The sequence below is a fragment of the Sus scrofa genome, chromosome 9 (assembly GCF_054392235.1).
Source record: "Sus scrofa isolate SSC_HxYL_T2T_F1_AM1 chromosome 9, Sscrofa_HxYL_maternal_Yorkshire_Landrace_v2.0, whole genome shotgun sequence".
Lineage (NCBI taxonomy): Eukaryota > Metazoa > Chordata > Mammalia > Artiodactyla > Suidae > Sus > Sus scrofa.
The window spans coordinates 114,658,539-114,677,581 of NC_139391.1; the positions used below are offsets into that span (position 1 = coordinate 114,658,539).

A 19,043-nucleotide genomic window follows, 5' to 3' on the forward strand; every position below is an offset into this window, starting at 1 on the left:
GCCTACGCCAGAGCCACAGCAACTCGGGATCCGAGCCGCGTCTGCAACCTACACCACAGCTCACGGCAACGCCGGATCGTTAACCCACTGAGCGAGGGCAGGGACCGAACCCGCAGCCTCATGGTTCCTAGTCGGATTCGTTAACCACTGCGCCACGACGGGAACTCCTCTTTTTCTTTTTTCTAAGGCCGAACCTGCAGCATATGGAAGTTCCTAGGCTAGGGGTTGAATTGGAGCTTCAGTTGCCAGCCTCCACCACAGCCACAGAAACACCGGATCTGAGCCCTCTCTGCAACCTATACCTCAGCTTGCGGCAATGCCGGATCCTTAACTCACTGAGTGAGGCCAGGGATTGAACTTGCATTCTCATGGATACTAGTTGGGTTCTTAACCTGCTGAGCCACAATAGGAACTCCTCCTCTACTGTTTATTTCAAGCTTAAATTTCTTTTTCTACCCCCTTAAATACTAAGACCCAATATATAAAAATGATATATTATTCAATTACATTGCTATTTTTAAAATCTAGGATGCTGTGAATATTTAAACATGTGCTTTTTATCAACAGAAAAAGGAAATCTATTTATACTCTCCATATAACATGAAAATAGATTCTGATGATAATCATATATTTCAAATTTTCATTAATGCTTTCCAAATTTTCATTATTATTCAAGAAATTATCTTAAAGGACAATGCTGTTTGTCATAAAAAAAAAGAAATGTCTTCGATAAAAATAATGTTTGCTTTAAAATGTTTAGGAGAAAGCGGGTTTATCATCAGCAGATTTTTTTTTCCTTTGGCCACACTTTTGGCATGCCTAAGCTCCTGGGCCAGGGATTGAACCTGAGCCACAGCTGTGATGCATGCCACAGCACTGACCATGCAAGATCCTTAATCTGCTGTGCCACTGGGGATGTTTCTATTGATGAGACCATCTGTGTGTACAGGGAAAGGTGCCTGATCCTGATTTCTGCATCCTCCAGCAGTTTTTGTCTGTGGTGGGCTTTGTCCAGGAAAGAAGCTCGTCTTGGTAAAGAGAACAAGTGAGACATCCAACCAGCCAACATCAAGGGAATCTGGCCTGTGGAAGCTGTCCTAGGAGGTGCCATGGGGCAGACAGCAGACTGGCTGGCTGGTTATTTTGGTGCTAACCAGGTTTGCTGAGAGCATTTCCATTCTCTTGTCTAATCCATGGTGAATGCATATGTGTGTGTGTGTGTGTGTGTGTTTCATCCTTTTGCTTCCAAGAATGAGTGGAAGTGAGGGGAATCTAACATGCATCAGAATGCTATGGATTTTATGAGGGTGGGTGAAAATAACCATACATATTGGCTGCCGCCGAATGAAGGATGACTTCAAATCCCTGATATTTAACCCTAGGGCTAGGAATCTTTTAAATAAACTCTCACAAAGACTGTACCTGGTACATGTCAGAGTGACATGCAGTCTTCTCATTCAGGTCACCTTGCGTGCACAGAGCAGACTAGGTCTGCTCCTGAAAGCTCAAGTTTGGATCAGCATCCATCCGCATCTCTAAACTCCTTATTCTCCTCGACCTTTCCCCAGAAAACATTTGTTTTCTCTCCTCTTCATCCCATGACGGCTATTTAAGTGCAGCACTAGGGGCACAGTGACCTTCTAGGGATTTGGGGACAGCTGAATTTTTTGAAAGTGCTGAGCTAGTAGAGTCCTAGGAGGGATGATGGATGTGGAAAATGTTGCAATTTTGGAAGATGGCAATCAAAGGGAGACAGGATGCTAGAGAGAGAGAGCCACTCAGTCTCTGTTCAGATCTCTTTTTCTCATGTCTTCAAAATTCAATATTTAAATTGGGACCCCCCCCTTTGGTTGCAGAAGAAGATATTTTAATCTGTCCTTATTATAAAGTCAAAATAAAATGAACAGGAAGTTTGAAAACAAGCCCTTATGCCAACTGCATCTAGTGGTTGCACAAGAAATAGTTGCTGAATTTATTTAATTGAATTGTGGCTTAATGTGTCATTTCTCTGCATTTTAAAAGTGTTCAATTTTTGTGGAAAGGTTTTGCAGATACCTCAAATGAACTGGCTCTGCTTGAGTTTTTAGAAAGGCATCAGGGAAATGATTGTAACAATTTTCAAAAATAAAGACTATTAAGAAAAACATAATCAGAAGAGACCCACAGAGTATGTAAAACCAACTTACTAGTGTGAAATCTCCCTCCTAATTTAATTTGAGAGTATTACACTATCTAAAGAGGATATATGTGTATTTGTTAAAATCAGTTGCTTTGGGATTAAGATAATTATCAGGAAAAGGAGGCTCAATATAGCATGAAATGGAATCACTTAATTGGTGGCATCCAGCTTGTCAGTGATGTTAACTAGTCAAAGAGCTGTGAAATTCATTATAAACAAAGCTGAACAACTGTTTTTCTTTATTGATTTCTACCTCTTTCCTATAATGACTGTTCAAATTTAGCTTCTTTTTTTTTCCCTCAGCAAGATAAAGGCTACAATATTATCCAGCAATAAAAAGAAAGTAGCTATCAAGATAGGAAAAGACAAGGAGGATGTCTTTTTAAATGCATCCTGCTAAGTAAAAGAAGCAGTCTGAAAAGGTTACATACTGTATAATTTCAACTGTATGACATTTTGTAAAAGGCAAAACTATGGTGACACTAAAAAGATTGGTGGCTACCAGGGGCTGGGAATGGGGAGGAAAGAACAGTTGGAACCCAAGGGATTTTTAAACTAGTCAAACTGTCCTAATGATACTGTAATGGTGGATACTTGTCATTCATTAGAAGTTTGTCAAAATCTGTGAAATGTTCCACTTAAAACATGAACTCTAATGTGAACTATGGACTTACGTTAATAATATTGTTTCAATATTTATTCACCATTTATAACAAATGTATTATGTTGTGGCAAGTATATAACACCAAAAAGAACTATGGTGTAGCAAGATGTCAATAACAGGGGAAGCTATGTAGGCAGCGGGAAAGGTGAGTGGATATATGGAACTCTCTGTTCTTTCCCTTTAATTTTGCTGTAAAGCTAAAACTGCTTTATAAAGTAAATTCGATTGATTAAACATTTTTTTAAAAGTTGTGGCGCATGGGAAAATCAGGAGTTCCTGTCGTGGCGCATGGAAAACGAATCCGACTAGGAATCATGAGGTTGTGGGTTTGATCCCTGGCCTCACTCAGTGAATTAAGGAGCCGGCGTTGCCGTGAGCTGTGGTGTAGGTCACAGACCCAGCTCGGATCTGATGCTGCTGTGGCTCTGGCGTAGGCGGACAGCAACAGCTCCAGTTAAACCCCAAGCCTGGGAACCCCCATATGCTGCAGGTGCGGCCCTAAAAAGACAAAAGACCAAAGACAACAACAACAAAAAAGTCTGTAAATTCAAACCTTTAAACTATTAAGCCACATGATAGTAGGTAATTTGCAAGACCAGGTCACTTTGTTTTAAATTAATAACATAACTCCATTTATACCTGATATTGCCATTAATTTGACTTTAATTAATTTAAATAACCTTACTGTTAAAAAAGAACTAAAAGGGTTTACATGTTTTAGAGGTTGATTCCTATAACTAATAGTAAGAAAAATTGATAAAAACTTAACGTTTTAGAGTATGTTTAATAATCAGTCCCATAAAATTAATCTATTCATATGATCTGTGTTGAACCTATGTTTAATTTTTTTTTTTTTTGTCTTTTTCAGGGCCACACCCATGGCATAAGGAGGTTCTCAGACTAGGGGTCTAATCGGAGCTGTTGCTGCTGGCCTATGCCGGAGCCACAGCAACGCCAGATCTGAGCCATGTCTGCGACCTGCACCACAGCTCACCACAGCTCATGACTACGCCGGATCCCCAATCCACTGGGCAAGGCCAGGGATCGAACCTGCAACCTCATGGTTCCTAGTCGGATTCATTAACCACTGAGCCACGCCGGGAACTCTGAACGTGTGTTTAACTGATCAAATTTTCCTTCTCCCTGCCTCTTACTGCTCTTCCCATATTAACTAGAAATTAGAAGCCAGGTCTTTCTGTGCATAACCCTCTATACAGGATTTCATACACCCTGGACACTTCTGATTGAAAATGATGAGGGTACTAGGACCAGCACCGGGAGATGGAGGGGGAGGAGAGAGGAAGGCAGAATGTTTTCAGAGATTGATGTGCTCCTCTATTTGAAATACCAAATAGATATACTATGTTTATCTCCTAGGGCCTTTTATTTTTCACAAAACAAGCACAGCCAATAAACAGATAAACCAGCACAGAAAGACCCACCCTGGAATCCTGGCTCCACCACCTACTAGCTATATGACTTGGCACATGTCACTTTAATTCTCTGCATCTCTTTCCTCATCTATCACGTGGGGGTTTAGAAAGGCACTCATTTGCAGGGTGAGTTTAGTAAGCTCAACAGACATTGTTCCTCATTGGATCTGTCAAGTACTGCAGGTGAGACTGACCGACAATCTGTTAAATTACTCTTGACTCTAGTGACAAAGGAAAATGTGATAGTGCCTTCTTTCTGAATTTATGACTTTGTTTTCTCCTCTGAGTTCATACTTTGAATGCTAATTCTTTTTGGCTATTAAATATGGAATTAGAGCTTGAGAATAAATTTACCTGGGGAAAATAGTTTGAATTGCAAATTAAAAGTTATTAGAAGTTTCTTGGAGAAGATTAGCTTCTTTACAGAAGACACTTTTTTAACAGCTACATTTAAAAGCAGAAAAAAACTTAGATAACAGTCTGTCTATCTTACTTCCAGAGCATGGAGCTGTTACAATCAAAATCTAGCCATGCATGCTGCCAGAAAACACAACCGTCATATGAGCTATCTGTTGTAAATAAACATTTAATGCTTTTTTAAAAAATAGAAGGATTGTTCACATTCTATGTATTTTTAAGAGATGTATAACTCTTCCAAGCAAACCTTTCCTTTTCTGTGGCTTCTCTATTCTCCCTTTAACTGTTATAGAGAAGTCTGTGAAGAGGCCAGCCTTCCCAAATGTGGCCAATGAGGCTGCTGAAGGATTCTGTAAAACAGAAATTTATCACCTAATTCTGCTTCTTCTGTGAACTCTTTATTGTGTTTTTTTTTTTTTTTTTTCTGTTTGTTTTCAGGGCCTCACCTGTGGCACATGGAAGTTCGCAGGCCAGGGGTTGAATCGGAAATGCAGCTGCCAGCCTATGCCACAGCCACAGCACTGCAGGATCTGAGCCACATCTGCGACCTACACCATGACAATACTGGATCCTTAACCCACTGAGCAAGGCCAGGGATCAAACCCACATCCGCATGGATCCTAGTGGGGTTTGTTCACTGCGGAGCCACGAAGGGAACTCCTCTTTATTGTGTTTTTTCTATTTTGCCCCTTCAGAGTATTCAAATGAAGGGTAGCCTGGGTTCTTTCCGTTCCAGTGTGTGGACCTTCAAGGTCTCCAGGGTGTAAAGTCTAGGTCATTAATAAGATCATGGAAAAGATCTTTGCAGCTCAGACTCCTTCCCCATATACACCACATTCTCCTTTCCTGGGTCCTAAAACATAGCGGTACTCAGTGGTAGTTAATCTTTGTGCTGCGTGAAGCATCACGTTATCACAGGCCAGGAGGAAAAGACCCAGTTCTACTGGGTTACCTTAGTTGAACATTCTATTCTACTTCATTGAGCAATAACAGCTCCCACGGTACCCTCCATGGGTATCATGGGTGATTATTGTAATGAAGATCTTTTAAAACTGCAAAGTGCCATATAAATAAAATGTATCATCATGGCTATGTGATAGAAGATGAAATATAATACAGTTGATTCTCAATATTCACAGTATTTCAATGTTTTATAGTCAGTTCAAACACTGAATCAGCAAACACCGAAACGTTGTTCCCAGGGGAAATACAGGGTAGGTTCCTGTGAGCCTCTGGTCATAACATTTCATCGACCAAGCAACACATAACCTTGTTTTCTGTATGTTTCTGTTTAAAGACACCTTATTTAACATGTTGATTCATTAACATTGAACCCATGGCCAACAGACTGTAACTCATGTCTGCAGGAAGCTTATATAACACATATATTTTGCTTGTGAAACACATCACAACCTTCTTGCACTTAGGAAAAACAACACATCAGTACTTTATTTGGGGCCATTCTGAAGAGTGAAAACATCAATAAAAAGCACAGAAATGTAAAAAGATGTGGCACTAAATAGTCCATGAAAATGACTGTTGTTTACAGTATGAGAGCTGAAACAAGAAGTCAGCATTGCCCATCTCAGCTGGAATGTGTGTGTTGGTGATAAATTTTTTGCTAGTCTGAACATCTCTGCAGATGGCCACACAAGCACCACTTCTTTTGGGTCATAGATAAATCTTAATAAGCAGGTGAATTTGCAAATATGAAATCTCTGAAAATGATTATATGAATATAAGATTATATGAGTCCAAGAAGTTGAATTTTCTGTACCTTCTAAAATACTTCCATCATCATAAGAGAAAATTTGGCTTTTGAAGTGTTTGCTTATTTAGAAATAATTGGGTATACAAATATACATTGTATGTCAAAGACAGGTGAGCTGAAGATTTGGGACAGAAATAGGTAGGTTCCCTGCTTTTAACAATCTGGTTTAATCAAATATAAAACTGTTATAAAAGCAGAACTTACATCTTCTCACTGAATTTTAATGATAAATGTCTTTTTTTTTTGGTTTGTTTTTGCTAAGAAAAAATAATTTAATTTGGGAAAAAAAAGGTGGAGATATGATGGTACCAGTTTGTTTTCAGTTGGAAGTTTACTTTTCAGTGCTTATTTGACTTGTTTTTATGGGTGACTTGGTATTGAGGTCAGATCTTCCTTTGTTTACATAAACTAAGAGTTAAAGACTAGATGTAATAACATTGCTTAAGATGTATTGAGCCTTGACTCTGTACCAGGCACTGTGACAAGCACTGTACTTTCATGATACTTTTTTTTTTTTTTTTTTTTTTTGTCTTTTTAGGGCTGCACGCATGGCACATGGAAGTTCCCAGGCAAGGGTCCAACTGGAGCTAGAGCTGCTGGTGCACGTCACAGCCACAGCAATACCAGATCCGAGCCATGACTGTGACCTACACTATAGCTCACGGCAACACCAGATCCTTAATCCACCGAGCGAGGTCAAAGATTGAACCTGCGTCCTCATGGATACTAGTCAGATACATTTCTGCTGGCCACTATGGGAACTCCCATGACATCATTTTTAATCTTCACAACAAAGCATCTGACATCAGTACTACTATCATCCACAGTTTATAATTAAGAAAACTGAAGCTTAGATATGCAGGGAACCTGCTGAAGATACTTTAGCAGGTGGAACAGCTGACTCCAGGGGTCTGAGGCCATAGCCTCTGGTCTTAACCTTCACTCCACGTAATCTCCTCCTCCAGTCTAAACATTATTAAAAGATTTGCTTTTGCTTCTGTTTCATCTGGATGTTGAGAATGTCTCTTTTGTTTATATGCCGTACTTATGAATTAACTATATCTGTTAAAGACACATTTGAGTGACAAGAGAAGATTATTTCACCATTGACAGTGTGTTGTTTTGGAAAGGATACTGAATGAACCTGCTATGGGGCCTTGGCCCAGTCACTTACTTTTGTCCTTAGCTGTGATATGACAAAATTTATTTTATTTTTTAATTTTTTTATAATGATTTTTATTTTTTACATTATAGCTGATTTACAGTGTTCTGTCACTTTTTTACTGCACAGCAAGGTGACCCAGTCACTCATACATGTATACACTCAGATGAAGACTGAAGTTTAAATAAATTATATTCTAGGCACTTCTATGATGCTATCTATGAAGGTAATAATAATGAAAAAAACCCAATGGATTTCTAAGAATGAAAGTTATCAATGCAATGAAAAAAGAATGAGAAACTAACTTTAAACGATAACTCATGGGACAAATTTCTTCCAAATGGAAGGCTTCCTTCTGCCTTGAGAAGATTTTGGACCTTACGACGGTGTTAAATTTTCTTTAGGACATGAAAAATTAGATATAATTACTTCTCTTCAGTTTTAATATCATTTCTTGCCTATCACTTAAGTAAGCTTTCTCATCAGTGTTTTACTACTTCTTTAATCGCTATAATAAAAGCCAAAGGCAACTGAGCAGAAATTTCAATTAACTGTTTGCCATTTGTTCATTTATCAGTTTTGCTGCATTCTACTCAAAAGACAGAAGAAAATCATAGGCGATAAGCTGCTGTCAGGGACTTTCGGAAAGTAGGAGCAGACGGTTCAATCTACCACATTTTTCTCTGCCGCCATTTAAAAATGAATTCCATTAATCATGCCCTTCAAGAACACTCTAAAAGACCTACAACATCTGAAGCTGTAGATAAATATTTCATCCCTGTACGTTTTCCAACCTTTACCGGCAGAGGCAGGGAAGTCGCGGAGATGATGGTGTGATCACGGCTTGCTTCTCCTCCCTGCCCATTCCCCACCCACCCCCGCAGGGTCCAGGGAACCAGTCCCTCCTAGACGGTTACCAAACACTATCCCTTGAATAAGTGACTCCAGGGGATAACGTGGACCAGATCTCCCATTGCTTTGATTACTTCTCTAAAACTGAAGTTGGTATTGTGGTAACTGTTGAACCACATACAGTTATAAGAGATAATACAGACAGATTCTTTGCATATTTTGCCCAGTTTTCCCCAAACCGTTTCACTGCTTGTACTCAGACTTCATACTCGTGTGTGTGTGCGCGTGCGCGCGCGTGTGTATTTAATTCTATGCAATTGGATCATATGGGCAGGCTTGAGTGTTCACCACCACAGTCCAGATGACGAATAATTCCAACCCCCTTGGCTTCTCTTTCCCCCTCTTAACCCTGTCACCAACTGTCACCAACTGCTGGCAACCACTATGCTATCCCTCATTTCTAAAATTTTGTCATTTCAAAAATGTCATGTAAATAGAATCATTAGTTGTACAACCTTTGGGGCCTGGCTTTCCCCTCAGAAGAAATGCCTAGAGATTTATCCAAGTTGTTTTGCATATCAATAGTTTGCTCCTTTTATTACTGAGCAGTATTCCACAGTTTGGAGACGCTGCTTATGTCCTTTTCTAGCGGAGCTCTATTCTTCTCGCCTTTGTCTTTCTGAGAGAGAATCTTGTCCTAATCAACCCAGGATACCATCTGCCTGAGGAGGGAGAGAGGGTAAAGGTGGGAGAAGGGAGGGTTTGTTCCAGGAAGCGTTCAGTTTCTGCCATGCACCGGGGGACCTGGCGTCCACGGGATATGCTTGAACTTGTCCAGAGATGTTAATTTTTATCCCCTGCTCCACAAACCACTTCTCTACCAATGTCCCTCTCAGTAAACAGCACCACTATGTGCCCAGTTATTAAGGCCAAAATCTTGGGGAGCTACTGGTCTCTTTCTTTCACCCACCACATCCAGTTTGCCATCAGATACCGTGGGCAATTCCTGCAATCTATTTCTGGTCAGGTGCTTCTCCATTGCTGCCCCTGCAAGGCCACTACCTGTCACCTGGGCTCTACAACTGGAATCTTACTGGTCCTCTGAGTCTATCCTGCTCTTCCCTGTCCACCCCCGCTATAGTCAGCACAGCACGTGGCAGCTGGAATGACGCTTCTAATATCTCAGTCGGACCCCTGGCTTCTGCTGCCTCCCACCTTACCTCCACAGAGGTCTCCAATCAGACACTCTAGCTTTGTCTGTCTGTCCTGTCATCACGAAGGTCCAGCCACCCTGGCTTTCTTGCCCAGCTGGCCTCCACCTCAGCCTTCCAGCCTTTGCATCCCCCCACCCCTCAACGCTTCCTGGGACACGTTCCCGCTGGATGTCCACACATGGCCTCCCCTACCTCATTTAGGCTTCTGCTTAAATGCTCCCTCCTCTTCCCTACTCTGAGAGGACTTTCCCAAATCCTCCTTTATTTTTCTTCACAGCATTTCCTGCTTGCTAACGTCATAGTATACACTTATTCCCTTGGTCTTTGTTCAAGCCCCTAGAAGACCTGCCTCGTAAAGACAAGGGCTCTTTCTGTTTTAGTCACGGTTTCATTCCAGTTACTGCCATATATCCAGCCTTCCACATATGTTTGAGCAAATAAATAATTTCCTCCATCTCCTTTACTCATGTCTTTTAAGGCATCAAGGACTAAGCAGGTCGTAGAGTTTTCCTGTGATACAGAGACCCTGTCTACCCTTCTGCCAACATGGGAAACGCAGGAAGCTATTTCTTTTCCTTTCCTTTCCTTTCCTTTCCTTTCCTTTCCTTTCCTTTCCTTTCCTTTCCTTTCCTTTCCTTTCCTTTCCTTTCCTTTCCTTCCTTTCTTGCCACACCTGTGGCATATGGAAGTTCTCAGGCTAAGGGTCGAATCAGAGCTTCAGCTGCCAGCCTATGCCACAGCCACACCAATGCCAGATCCCTAACCCCCTGAGCGAGGTCAGGGATCGATCCGCATCCTCATGGATACTAGTTAGGTTCGTTACCACTGAGCCACAACGGGACCTCCAGGAAGCTATTTCTTAATTGCAGGAATCTGGTGACAGGGAACACAGGAGGTTGCCTGAATGCCCCGTCCCACTTCCCCGCGCCCTCCCCATAACCGTGCCCTTTGTGAAACATTGCTGATTCTCCATTCTCAGACTGAAAAAGCAAAGTCCCTTTTTCTTCTCCCTGACTCTGGATTTGGCCAAATGGCTTAACTGGGACAGTGGCTTAATTTGAACAATGGATTAATTTGGACAAGGGCTTGAAAAGCACTCTTAGGAATGGGCTCTGAGTTTCTGCTGTTGGCTTGAGGTGAATATGCCCTCGTGGCCCTACGGCCCTGGAGGAAGGTGGCAGATGCATCAAATGGCACTCGACCTTTAACTCACCTGCAGGTTAGTGGAAAGGCAAAGTATTTGTTGCATCACCCTTCTTTTGGGGTCAATAGCTCATTGGTAGAAGAAGTAAAAACAAGGCTTTTTTTTTTTTTTTTTTTAAAGCCCAAGACTACGAGAAAAGGAGAGGCAGAGGACAGAAGGACAGAGAAGAGAGTTGAGCTCTGGCCCAGAGAGCAGGAAGAATGTCTGTAAAGGATGAAAAGAGACTGAGGGTGGGGGCTTCGGGACAGATTTTCATGTGGGGGTCCTGCACCAACATAGAGCAACCCAGCCTTATCAAGCCAGGGAAGGAGAGTGAGAGGCGAGGCCTCTGGCTCTCTCCAGTCTCCCTCCTGTGAGGAGGTGGAGACGATTCCACCATGGGGCTGCTGTGGGCAGGGGGAGGACTGGACAGAGACCGCCCCCCACCCCCACCAGGGAGGGACAGAAGCTTCAAAGGGGGCGATGGCCTGTGGTAACCCTGGGAGCTGGGAGCAATGCTTTGGTCAAGGAGGGGCTATAAGCTCATCGACCTCGGATCTTAACACTCAGGCACCAGGCGGACCCAGGCCAATGGATGGGGGGCCCCGCAGATGGCAGACCTCGAAAACTCAAGGCAGGACCAGCAGTGATCCAGGTCCCTCCTTGTTATGATGCTAAAAGTACACCTAAGCTCCAACATCCCACTACCCACCCTCTTCCATATTCTATGTACATACATGCACCTGTAGGGAGAGCAGGGTATAGGAATAGCAACTTGAGACACTAAGCATCTTTATTCAGGGAGGACAGAGCACACCAGAGGGACTGGTGAAGCGGCCGAGTCAGACTCAGCCTCAAGACAGACTGGACACAGCGTATCTGCCCTTGTCATCCAGAAGGGATGCCAGCTCAGCACAGACAAATGAAGATATTGCATTTTCCCTGCACATCCAAGTTGTTTTGTGCATTGTGATGTACAACTCTATCGTAACCATAGCAACCTCTAGTTTGGTCTCCCCTCAGCCTCTCGCTCACTTCCTATTATGCATTTTCCATTCTGCAGATGGTGTTCTCTATCTAAAGTGTCAGTCTCCATCAGGTAACTTTCCTGATTAAAAAAAGTCCTTCCCATGACGTGACCCCCCAACTCCTTTAGCTCCAGGATGCCACTACAACCTTAACATGACTTGTGATGAAATCCTGGAATACAACAGACGTCTCTGCATTCACCTTGGACCCCAAATCTGCCGACTGTGATGCTCTGAGCTCTGTGTTCCTGGGGAACATACGGGGTGGGAAGGAGGGACAAGCCAGAATGGCTGGGGAGTTGATGCTCCTGGAAACAGCCCTGAGCCAGGCGGGAGGGGAGGAGGGGGAGCGAGACCCAGGCTTCCTGCGGCTCAGGAGACCCTGAGGTGGGCTCTGCACTGCCTCCCATGGTCCCCCCTGGTCCTGAGCTCCCTGACTGGTGGTGTGAGTGGCCCGATAGCGGGCCATTCCTTTTCCTGTTTCATTTCTCCACTCCTCTACTACTATTTCCCATGAGCAGTGGACATGGACATGCTTTTAAATTCCTATCTATAATATATCCATAATGGTGCATGATGCCAAGGAAACTTTGATATAATTATCCTTTTAGTTCTCACATGGAAGGGAGAAACTTCTCAGTCTTAATATTGTATTTCTTACCTTTTCAAAAAAGAATTACCCCCACTATAGTCTTATTGTTTCAAGGATTTTTAGGCTTTATGTAATCTAGTTTCCCTCCATCTAGGGAACTCCTCAAAGTACAGGACAGATTTCTATTTAGCTTTTATTAAATATTCCCAATACTGGAAATTCCACTACCTCAAAAGAGTGGCCATTTTTCAATAGCTCTAATTATTAGGAAGTTCTCTCCTACAGGGAACTGAAAATTTCCTCTTACTGGTCTACTTTGAGACATTCAGTAATAAGCCTCTGCAATACCTAATCCTTCCTGCATGGGGTAGCTGTCAAAGACTGAAAACAAATTCTTTCACTTCTCTTAAATAACATCATCTTTTTTTGGTATAAATATCCCCAGGTCTCTTGATTTTTTTTCCCTCTAGGGTCCCTTGTCTACCTGGTCTTCCTACAAGATTAATATCCATCTTAAAAATAAGGTGCTTAGGATTGGCCATGGCATCCCAGCTGAATTTGACTGTACTTCCTTGCTCTAGACACAATTCTCTTATTAATGTAGTTCAGTATTGTGTTTATTTAAAAATCAATCACCATATAATGTTGGCTTATATCCAACTGTCCATAAAAACCAACCTCCTGAGTCTTTTTCGTGATACCAGGAGTCTTCTATCTTATTTTTTTTTTTCTTTTGGTCTAAGTGCAGGAATTAGGTTTATCTCTGTTATATTCCATCTTATTATTTTTATCCTATCTTTCTAGCCTGTCAAGATGCTTTTGAAGAGCTTTTTATCATCCAGCTTATTGAACCATCCTTCTCAGCTTTGTGTCATTTGCAAACTTAATAAACATTCTATTTGTGTCTTTATCCAAGGCAGTGATAGAAATGTTGGGGGAAAAAAACATGAGTAAAACAGAAGACCCTACTTCAGACTTCCAATTGACTTAAAGAGTCTCTTGAAAGACTATTAAATCTGTTGCTGAAAATCAGATATATAAAGTCTATGACATCACTCAGCTAGTAAAGAATAAAAAATGAACATAATGAGGTCTGGTGAAATTTCTACTTTGTGAAGCTCTGCTCCCTGCCAGTGATCCTGATCTTCTTGGAGGATTCAGAAATGGAACAATTCATTCCAAAATTCGGATGTTGGTCAACAATGATCACAGTTTTATTTCTAGACTGTTTCCTTCCTAGAAGTTACCCTTGTCTTTGATCAGGTACCCATCCTTTTATCCTTTTTATGTGTCCTTTTTCAAGTGGTGCTCATCAAAGAGCTCCATGTGAAGCCGTAGTATTTATTTAGATCCATCTCTTTTTCCTTCTTTTATGGGATCAGTTTCTGATGAGCAGTTGATTTAGCTAAGCAACAGCTTGGGGGCATGGTTCACTAGGAGGGTGTCAAAACCTCACTGGAGTACACAGATACCAGTCTGAAGTTCAAGTTGTCTTTACAGATGAATATTTACACAGCTGGTGAATGCATATTGCTTGTTTCTCACATAAGAATACGTCAATTACAAAGGGAAATTTTAAGTTCTTCTTACCCATCTTGCCCCTATTAAATGATCATGTTTTTAAAGAACCTTGACTAGAGGAGGTGGCCGGGGATTAGCCTCGCCAGACATCTCATGTTTGTTTTGGTTCTCACTGTAAGTCCTTTGATTTCATTAAAAGAAGTTATCGTCAGACTGTCAGATCTCATCCTTGCTTCTTCATTCTATTGAAAGATGCAGGAGTTAACAGGAAGTGATACCGGGCTCTTGGTGTCAGGCACCTGTTTCAAATTCGACCTCTATCAATGACTGGCTGTGGACCTTAAGCCAGCGGGTCTCAGTTGGTGGAGACTCTACCCTCGGCCAGAACATCTGGCAACATCTAGAGACATCTTTGGTTGTCACAGTTGGGGAGCAGGGGGTTGCTACTTTTATCCAGTTGGTAGAGGGTGCACTAGTCAAGCACCACAACAAAGAATTATGTGTCCGACCCCAAACAGCCGTAGCGCTGCTACTGGAAAACCTGCTTTAAGAGATTAACTTCATCTTTCGGAGCCTTGGTTCTCTTCCCATGCAACGCAGGTTAACAGTGGTACAGGGCAGCCTTGTGAGGGTGGCAAAGAACATTACACTCAGAACATGTACTGTAATGACTGGCACGGAGCCAGCGTCAAAAAATTGTAATTACTTGCTTTATTATTACCAGGCATGATGGTAGAGTCTTCCTAAGAGGTTCGCTTAATGCTAAAAAGGTAGTTCATTTACGGCACAGATATCTTTTTGAGCATTTCCATATGCTGGCCACAGATCTGACCATTGCAAATAGACCAGTTTAAAAGACAAAAAGTGGAGTTCCCGTTGTGGCCCAGTGGAAACAAACCCAACTGGTATTTCGATCCCTGGCCTCGCTCAGTGGGTTAAGCATCCGGCATTGCCTTGAGCTGTGGTGTTGGTCACAGCCAGGGTTGCTCTGGCTGTGGTGTAGGCTGCAGCTGTCGCTCTGATTCGACCCCTAGCCTGGGAACCTCCATATGCTGTGGGTGTGGCCCTAAAAAAAAAAAAAAAAAAAGACGAAAGACAAGACCATCCACCTTCCAGAAGCTAACAGCCCGCAAATAGGCCCAGTGTTCCAGTTTTGTAACGAGGGAATCCCGGCCCTGGGAGGTTCAAGTAAGGTTCCCAAGGGTTCGGTGCTGACAAGGGGCAGAACCTGGCTTGAAACACCACCAGCTGCTACAGACTGAGGGTTTGATCTCCCCAAGTTCATATGCTGACATCCTAACCCATAATGTAGTGACATAGGGATGTGGAGCTGGGGTTAGATCGTGAGGGTGGAGCTCTCTCTCGAATGAGATTTGTGCCCCTGTAAGAAGAGCCGAGAAATAGCTTGCTTCTCTCTCCATCACCTGAGGCCGCAGTGAGAAGACAGCTGTCTGCAAACTAGGAAGTGGGCCCTTACCTGACACCTGATCTGCTGGGACCATGATCTTGAATTTCACAGCCTTCAGAACCGGGAGAAAGAATGTCTGTTGCTTAAGCTGCCTGGTCTGAGGTATTTCATAGCAGCTTCAGCTAAGACACCAGCTCTGCCTCATTCCAAAGCCCATTTGCCTTCCATTCCATTATCAGATGCCTGCTTTTAGGAAACCCAAATTGCAAGGTATGTGAGAATTACAGTTCTCGCCTCTGGGCTCGTTTTATTGATTTTTTTCTTCTTTTTAGGGTTGCACCCCATGGCTTGTGGAAGTTCCCAGGCTAGGGGTTGAATCGGAGCTGCAGCTGCAAACCCATACCACAGCCAGAGCAGCATGGGATCTAAGCTGAATCTGCAACCTACACCGCAGTTTGCAGCAATGCCAGATGCTTAACCCACCAAGCGAGGCCAGGGATCGAACCTGTATCCTTATGGATACTAGTCAGGTTCTTAACCCACTGAGCCACAACAGGAACTCCTATTAAGGTTTTAATATCATCATCCACGCCTTCTCACTCTGCAGGATACTCTCTGATGACACACATCTTGTTTCTTTTCGTTTTACTCTTCTTTATGCCACCAAATATTTACTGAGCACATGCTCCTTGTTAGGGTACAGTGGAGCTGGAAGATACTGCCATGGCCTGCAGGGAGCTCATGGCTGGTATGGTTGAGAGTCAGTCTCAGCTAGAAGTCATCATATCGGACCCACAGCAGCAGCTTAACTTACCCTGAAGGGCATGAGGCCACCAGGCCACCTCCACCTCTGGACTGTGGACCCCCTTAGAAGCGTTTATGTTTCTTTGTTTCTTCCTTCTTCCTTCCTTCCTTCTTTCTTCCTCCCTCCCTCTCTCCCTTCCTTCCTCTCTCTCTTTCTTTTTTTTTTTTTTTCTTTTTGGTCTTTTTTAGGGCCACACCTGCGGCATATGGAAGTTCCCAGGCTAGGGGTTTAATTGAGTTTGTAGCTGCTAGCCCACATCACAGCCACAGCAACTTGGGCACTGAGCCATGTCTGTGACCTACACCACAGCTCATGGCAATGCCGGACCCTTAACCCACTGATCGAGGCCAGGGATCAAACTCATGTCTTCATGGACACAGGTCAGGTTTGTTACCATGGAGCCACGACGGCAACTCCCTGTTTATGTTTCTTTATATAACTCATCCCATGCACAGTAAATTTTCAAGCACAGCAAAATTTTCCTTTGGTAAACAGAAAACCCTGGGTGTAACACTGAGACATCTGAGGCTCATGTTACGCTTTTAGCTTGGCAAAGATTTACAGCACAGTAAACTCCTGCTTATAGAGGATGTGCCTTCCTTGAAGGTCCATGCCTCATTGCCTACTGTAATTTTGCTGAGGTGTCAATTTAATCACCTGACCTAAAATACCGATGAACAAAAGAGTTACTCATAGTGAGGGAACCTGTCCATCAACCAACATTCCTGCCAAAACATGACTTTGTGAGTTTCATGAAAGAAAGTCCTTTGTTTCATTGTTCACAGTGGGTGTGACTTTAGAATATCATAGTGTCACGGCGTAGAGTTTGTTTTGATGGAATCATTACAGCCCTGAAGGAATGCTTAACATTTCCAATTACTCTTCACTGAATTGTGGGAATGCATATGGGGGCAGCCTGGTGCTTACCAATGTCTCAGGGTCCATGCCTCATGGATGCCAAGGGTCTACTAACTATGTTGGCATATGGAAATAAATTACAATGGCACAACTCAGCTTTCGTTGCATTCCTTCTGGACCTAGACCCTTCATCGACAAGTTCTTTTGATCTGCTTCACCATGAACTCTTGTCAGAGAGACCCTGCTTTATCACAAACTAGTAGAGTAACTTTGGCAAACTGACCTTCCTCAGTTTCAGTTTCCTCACCTGTTAAATGAGGATAATAGTCATAGGCTTTGCTTCACTGGATTGTTGTGACATCAAGTGTCACATTTACATGTGGAAGAAGTCCAGCACAATGCCTAAAACACAGCAGGTGGTCTGTGAGCCTGGGCCCTCATTCCTTTTCTCTCTTTTTCTTTTGGCTGCACCTGTGCATGTGGAAGTTCACAGACCAAGGATTGAACCCGTGTCACAGCAGTGAAAACTGCAGATCCCTAACCTGCTAGACCACCAGGGAACTCTCCTTATTCCTTTTCCACTTCCACCCACCGACTGATATTGCTCCTCCTTCCTGCCTTTTCACTGAGGATGTGTTCCTTTCCTCTGTGGCCTTACGTTCAACTTTGCCCGCTGTCTTGCCTGCTGTGTTCTCCATTCTAAGTCTGGGAAGACTTTTTCCTCTTCGCCACGTACTGATGTGGGATTTTTGTGTGTGTGTCTTTTTGCCTTTTCTAGGGCTGCTCCTGCGGCATATGGAGGTTCCCAGGCTCCATATCGGAGCTCCATACAGGTCCAATCGGAGCTGTAGACGCCGGGCTATGCCAGAGCCACAGCAACTCGGGATCCGAGCCATGTCTGCAACCTACACCACAGCTCACAGCAACGCTGGATCCTTAACCCACTGAGCAAGGCCAGGGATTGAACCTGCAACGTCATGGTTCCTAGTCGGATTCGTTAACCACTGAGCCACGATGGGAACTCCTGATATGGGATGTTAAGCTAATCCCTCACAGGTCAACCTCTGCTGCCCAAATCTTCTTTCTTGTTTCATTCCTAAGTTCACCATTACAGACGTTATAGCACAGTAGTTAGGAACAGAAACCCAGGTATCTGACTGCCTGGGTCCAAGTTCTGAGTCCACCACTTATTAAGGAGGTGGCCTTGGATATATTATTTAACCTCTCAGAGCCTCGATTTTCTCATCTGTAAAATGGAGAGATGATCATCTTGATTATCTCATGGAATTGCTGAGAAGACTAGGTAAGTTCATGTATCTGAAGTGCTTAAAATGGAGGCTGGCCTAGAGAAAATCCGATATAAGTGCATATTATTGTTATTTTTATTACAGGCTGGGTCTCTTGTTCTCTCCATTATCTGCTAGTTAGCTCCTCCCACCCTCCCACCTACTTTTTTTTTTTTAAAGATACATACTTTATTTATTTATTTATTCATTGTCTTTTCTAGGGCCACTCCCATGGCATATGGAGATTCCCAGGCTAGGGATCCAATTGGCCTACACCAGAGCCACAGCAACACAGGATCCGAGCCATGTCTGCAACCTATACCACAGCTCACGGCAATGCCAGATCCTTAACCCACTGAGCAAGGCCAGGGATCAAACCTGCAACGTCATGGTTCCTAGTCGGATTCGTTAACCACTGAGCCACGATGGGAGCTCCTACTTTTTTTTTTTTTTTTTTGGTCATGCCCACAGCATGTGGAAGTTCCTGGACCAGGGATCAAACCTGCACCAGAGCAGTGACCCAAGCTGCTTCAGTGACAATTCCAGATCCTTAACCGGCTGTGCCATAAGGAAACTCCCCTCTCATCTTTTAAAACGAGTGCGTTTACTAATTAATAACATTCCTGTCACCACTACCCACTGGACCCAAAGTCACCTCCTCCTTAGCCCA

The 19,043-nt window shown here is 43.1% G+C and overlaps 1 protein-coding gene across 5 annotated transcripts in view; it reads right to left on the minus strand.

Moving 5' to 3' along the window:
• CNTNAP2 (contactin associated protein 2) overlaps positions 1-19,043 on the minus strand; it is a 2,042,838-nt gene that overhangs the window by 112,497 nt on the left and 1,911,298 nt on the right. The gene's annotated exons all lie outside the window — the stretch shown is intronic.